We start from the raw sequence: 6,000 nt of genomic DNA on the forward strand, positions 1-6,000 counted from the left end.
GTGACCACAGTTACATGATGTTTTTTTATTCGGAATGATTTATTCCGAATTAAATCATTCAGAATTAAAGTGTTCTGCTTCGTGTTTACATGGAAACAGTAATTCCCGAACAAGGTTTACAAGGAAAACGTGTTTATTCGGCTTTAGGTAATTCCACTTTAGGTCTGGGGGTTGAGAAGACTCTGATTGGACAAGGGGAGAATGTTACATATCACGTCTATTGGGAAAAACACACAACAAACATTAAATTGTCGGCTATAACACAGAACACCACACATGAGAACTGTTTTCACTTTTATTTTGATTGTAGTTTTGAAGCAGCAGCTCAACAATAACACGCGGTTTCAGTTTGGACAGCGGAGCGGAAGAGATATAGGAACTAATCACCAGTAAACAGCCCAGTAAAACTCTGGATAACATTAACCAGGAATAAATATTCACTCCCTGGTAAAGGTAGTAGCACTAACAACAGGTAAAATGATAAACCTGGTGATATTACAGCCTGTGAATGCATTTACTCCGCCTCCGGTTACTAGTGCCAGCCGTCCTTTAAAGCCTGTTCTGTTTACCGAGGTCCGTGTGTCTGTGTGTGTCCGTGTGAAAGTCTGCATGTTTATGCCTCCATCCATCCACTCTTTTCATTATATCCATGTCTTTTAAGGCTCTTTTTAAATAGTCTAGGCTGGAGTCCGGGCCGCCGCCATCTTGGATTATGTCGTCACCACTGCGTCATCGCCGCAAGTGGCGCCAGCGCGAAACGATCCGACTTAACTTAAAGCGGCTTTAACAAAGTTAAGTGTTTTAAAGAAAGAGGAATTATCTAATTGGGAATTAAAAACGGAAAAAAAAAAAAAACAGCCACCTAATTTAGAATTAACTTTAATTCGTAATTAAATTAGCATTAGAAATGATGTGTTTCCAAGGTCAGGTTAAAGAAGATTTAACTTTAATTTTGCTTTAAAGAGGAATTAAAGCTACCATGTAAATGTGGCCAGTGTTTTTGAGTTGTGACTGATTAGCTGGCTCCTGTTTTACACACAGGTGTGGCCCATTCCCAATCAAGCCTCCCTGGTCACCAGTGTGTGGTCACTGTGTGGTCAGTGTGTGGTCACTGGGTCATTGTATATTGTCAACCTCCTCGTGTCCTGCTGTGTTTGTTCCCTGCTTTTCCTTGGGCCCTGTTGGATTTTGTTTTTGAGTTTGGAATAAACATGGACTGGTTCCAAGAACAATATGGCTGCTGCTGCCTCCATCACACCACCACCACTCCGTGACAATAATTCTAAACTTGTAACTTCACTTGTACTTAAGTATGTTTTAAAAGAAGTACAGTAATTCATTACTTTTCTACACTCAACCATTATTTAGTAAATTATTATTTTTTATTTTAAAATGAATAACAGACGTTTTATTTTAAAAAGAATTGTACATTTTGACAAACCTTTTTATACAGATGACTGTGGAAAATAAATGAAGTTTCAATTGTGCAAAATTTAATCTCTTCCTTTGTAAGTTAATAAATGAGATGTTTACTGTATGCAGGGGATCCGTAGCAAGATTTATTACCAAAAATAAACGTGGTGGGTGAAAGTAACTAGTAACTTTTACTTTGAGTACTATTTAATGAGCTACTTTTTACTTTTACTTCAGTATTTTATGTATGACTTACTTGTACTTAAGTACAATTTCAATCCAGTAACAGTCCTCCTACTTGAGTAGGAAATATCAGTACTCTTAGCACCTCTGCTTGTTAGTAATGTCTGGTGGAGTAATAAACCATGTAATAACAAACATGCGTTGTCATTTTTCCCAGCCACACTCACAGAAATTGTGTTTTTGTTTTGTACTGAAGGCCAGAAACCTAATCTAGCACCATTGTGGCCTCTGCATGCAAAAAGGGCACCGAGGACACCAAGTATGATAGCTGCAGTGCCGCACGGGGAATTCTGTGCATCCTCCACACCGCTCAAGCCAAGGCCCCTTTTTGTCAGGAGAGGGAGCGCCATTGTCTTCCTATGGTGTTTACCTTAGTCTTAAATTTCACTTAAAGCGCAGCTCAGCCCCACCAAGCCACAGGATAGGCATTGTTGTGCGCCCGTGCAGGAATGGTAGCCTGCAGTTACCTTCTCCCTGACTGTCTCCATTGTCCCAGCACCCGCCCCCTAAAATCCTTTGTTTCTGCTGCTCGCCTCAGACGGCTCTGTTTGTTGCCTGATGTTGCTTCCTCTCCTCCTATTGTTCCACATCTCCTCCAGTGCACAACTTTACTTCTCCTTACAAGTGTGTGTGTGTGTGTGTGTGTGTGTGTGTGTGTTGGGTAGCTAAATGGTTGGAGGGGAGATGGGCTACACAGAGTGCATGTGAAGTTTTATGGTTAACCACGTGTTTTTGAATCTCGGAGCCTCCATGTCCTTTCCCAGGGTGAGGGGTTGAGATGAGTGTTCGGTACGTGGATGGGGCGGAGAGAGGGAAGTGCAGAATGAGAGGGAAAGGAGTGGGGAACCCAGACTGGGACATGTGGTTCTTGTTTAAGGCGCTGCATGCGGAGATGAGCTTGGCCTCTCTTTGCTCCAACCTGTTCCCACCAATCAGGAAACAATACGGATGTTTCCATGTGAACCAGAAACACTCTCCGGATTCAAAAGTCACACTGTGATTATTGTTCTTCACAAGCACACATTAACCCACAGGACCAACTTCCCAAGTATCTTTCTTTTCCTGTAGGTTTTTGCATCGCCGTCACATTGGATTCTTTGGTGGTCGTAGCTGTGTGGGAGATACTGTATTAGCATGATGCCTCTGGGCTCTGTGCATTTCTCGCAGCATGTGCCAAAGTTAGGCCACGAGAACAGCAAAGCACAACATGGTTCTGCCTGTTTGACATAAGCAACACCCACACAAATCCAGATTTTCAGAGTAATGAGCTGGATTACGTGAGCACACCCCTAGGAGAGCACAGAAAGACTGCCATGTGACTGCAACACCTTACTGAAAAGGCTTGAGCGTTCATTCGCGAAGCGGAGTCCACCAGGCCAATTAACGGCAAAGCTCAGATCTTATAACCGCGCAGAGTTATCCCTGTGCTTGGTGTCACACAAAACACTGCTCGACATTGTATCGACCCGTATTAAATGTAACACCAACCTGCATTTCACCGTCTGGTGAAACAGAACAGGAGAGATGAATACGAGCTTAGAGGAGAGACTGGCAGACAAGCTACAACAGTAGCGACACCTTTAAAACACGTCCCAGGAATACAAGGACTACAGACAAGCGCTAAGGATTGTGGGAAATGTAGGATTTTAATGGGGTATGTAAGCTCTGAGGAGTCAGCCCGAGTATGTTTGAGCCTTAAGGAGGCTCCAATCGATCGATCCAAATTCGCAGGAAACCAGTCACAAAGGTAAACGTCAGTGCTTCATTCACACGGCTACGATGGCGTCATCAGTCTGAGGTTTTCACCCAGGGTCTGGAAAAGATTCAGTTTGTGACACAATACAAATGAAGAAGTAACTTCTTGAATCAAGAAACAATATGGTAAATGATACAGGTTAAAAGCTAGTGTGGCACTAATCCAGGGTGTGTAGTGTTGATTGGTTACACTGTGTTTAAGGCAGTGGTTCTCAAACTTTTTTGTCTCAAGTACCTCCTTTCTCTTATTTCTGAATAAAAGTACAACTAAACAGATAGAGCATAATGATGGAATGAATAACGCACATTTTAAAGAATTTAACTTTGTAAATAAATGGAATTAAACAGTATTAGTGCCTCCTGAATAGATTCATTTTTATAGTTTTTATCATTTCCCAACATTTTTTTGGGACCAAGACTGTTCAGTTCATGTTCTAAATAAGATCATTTCCACTATTATTTTTAACTAAAAATTAACAATTGAAAACCTATATTTTTAATGCTTTTATTTGTTTAATTTTCCACTCTCTCTCATATACCCCCTGTAGTATCACTGCATATACCTAGGGGTACATGTACCCTCATTTGAGAAACATTAATCAAAATGATTTAAGGTTTGGTCACTTTGGTTTTAGCATAAGCTCTTAGTGTATAAGCAATTATTAAAAACTGTAATGACGTATTGTATGTTCTTTTTAACCACATTTAAACATAAATCTATTGGAATATAAACAAGCTCATCATCTGGGTTGGTGTCATTTTACATACTTGCTCATTTTGCTCATTTTTAATTGTTTGAGTCAAATAAACTAGCAGTGATCTTGATTTGGACAACAAGCACACAAACATATTATAATGGGTGTTTCCATAGAGGCTGAACACATTAAACTCACAACAAATGAATTCATATCACCTTTAAAGCTGTGGATGGCTGTAGGTTTACTGTACTCTATACCCTGTTATCACTGATGGTTATTTGTCTTTTGTGTGTTACTCCCCTCACTGATGTCATTCCATCTTCAACAAGCAACAAAGCACAAGCGAGATGTGGGTAATGATGGAGAGATGGTAGTCTTCACTTCTGCTGTTCCTTCCTGGGAAAGCACTAGACCTGACTTCACATCACACACATCAACCATCATCAGCAACCATGTGATCACGCGTGTGAGTGCATTGGCTTTCAGAGGATCGCCTTGTCTTGTGCGTGACCGGCGGGGCTGCTCCAAGAGAGGAGAGTTATTTCAAAGTAGAGAATTAGATGGGATAAGAAGGAACGTGTGAGAAGTGCAAGGAGAGGGATTGACTCCCCTAAAAAAAAAGGAAAGAGGTGAAAAAGTAGAAAATAAATTAGATGAAAGAAGTCATTAATAAATCATCAATACATTGGTGGACTTTGGACGAGTGATAGAATCATCTTTGGAAACATGTTAATGAAGATAGAGAAACAAAACGTGGTGGACAAACTGGTGCAGTGAGTGAGAGGGAAGGAGGAAAAGGCAGTGATTCCAAATGTGGAAAAAGCTGCAGCAGAGCCTGGTTGGGTGTTGGTCAGAGCCGGAGTAAACAAACCCACTGCTTAGCACTGTTTGATCTGTTCAACAGGTTATGGTTTCTTACTCATGTCTGCATTTGTCGTTATAGATTAACTCTAGGCAAACTATACATGTTTTTCTCTTGCAAAATACATAACAATACCAGAATCAGAATCAGAATCAGAATCATCTTTATTCGCCAAGTATATGTTGTACACACGAGGAATTTGACTCGGTCAACTGTGCTCTCTCTAATAGTGAAAACATTCAATAATAAACAATCAACTAGAAAAGATGATAATAAGTATAAACATAAGTATAAATATAAACAGTAGTTAGACTAGAATGTGCAAACTCGATAAAATAACAAGATAATAATAATAATAATAATAATAATAATAATAATAATAATAATAATAATAATAATAATATAAAAAAAAAAAAAAAAAAAAAAAAAAAAAAAAAAAAAAAAAATAAGATAAAAAGAAGGAAAATAATAGAAAAGAAAGATAATAATAAAATATAATAATAATGAAAGGAAAATAGTGCAGTAGAGCATTGATAAGTAGTGCAGAAGAACATTTAAATTAAAGGTATGTACATGAACATTCTCAGTGTCAGATTGATCCAGGGTTGTTATGTTTGGTTCCAGGGTTTTTCCACAGAACCAGGTCTGTATATTTATTACATAATTGTGCTAATCAAACTTATAATAATAATAATAATATAAGATACAAAGTATAAAAAATTGTTACTAATACTGGCAACTCTGTATTTTTAACACAGTATAACAAACATGATCAAAAAATAATTCTACAGAAAAGAAAAAAAATATTTGGGGTTGCCAGAAATTCTTCATATCACTGTCAAAAAACAGTTTGGGAACCACTGGGTTAGTGGGATAGTAAAGAGAGCTGTTGGTGTAATGTCCACCCGTCCATTTTCAGACCCACTTGTTCCTGTTTTTCAGGGTCGCAGAGTTGGTATAATGTGTTGCTACTATGGTGTAAGAATCTGAGACAGTAGAGTGAATATTAGGGGTAAAACATCCTGCTGC

Source organism: Gouania willdenowi, chromosome 8 (genome assembly GCF_900634775.1).
Source record: "Gouania willdenowi chromosome 8, fGouWil2.1, whole genome shotgun sequence".
Taxonomy (NCBI): domain Eukaryota; kingdom Metazoa; phylum Chordata; class Actinopteri; order Blenniiformes; family Gobiesocidae; genus Gouania; species Gouania willdenowi.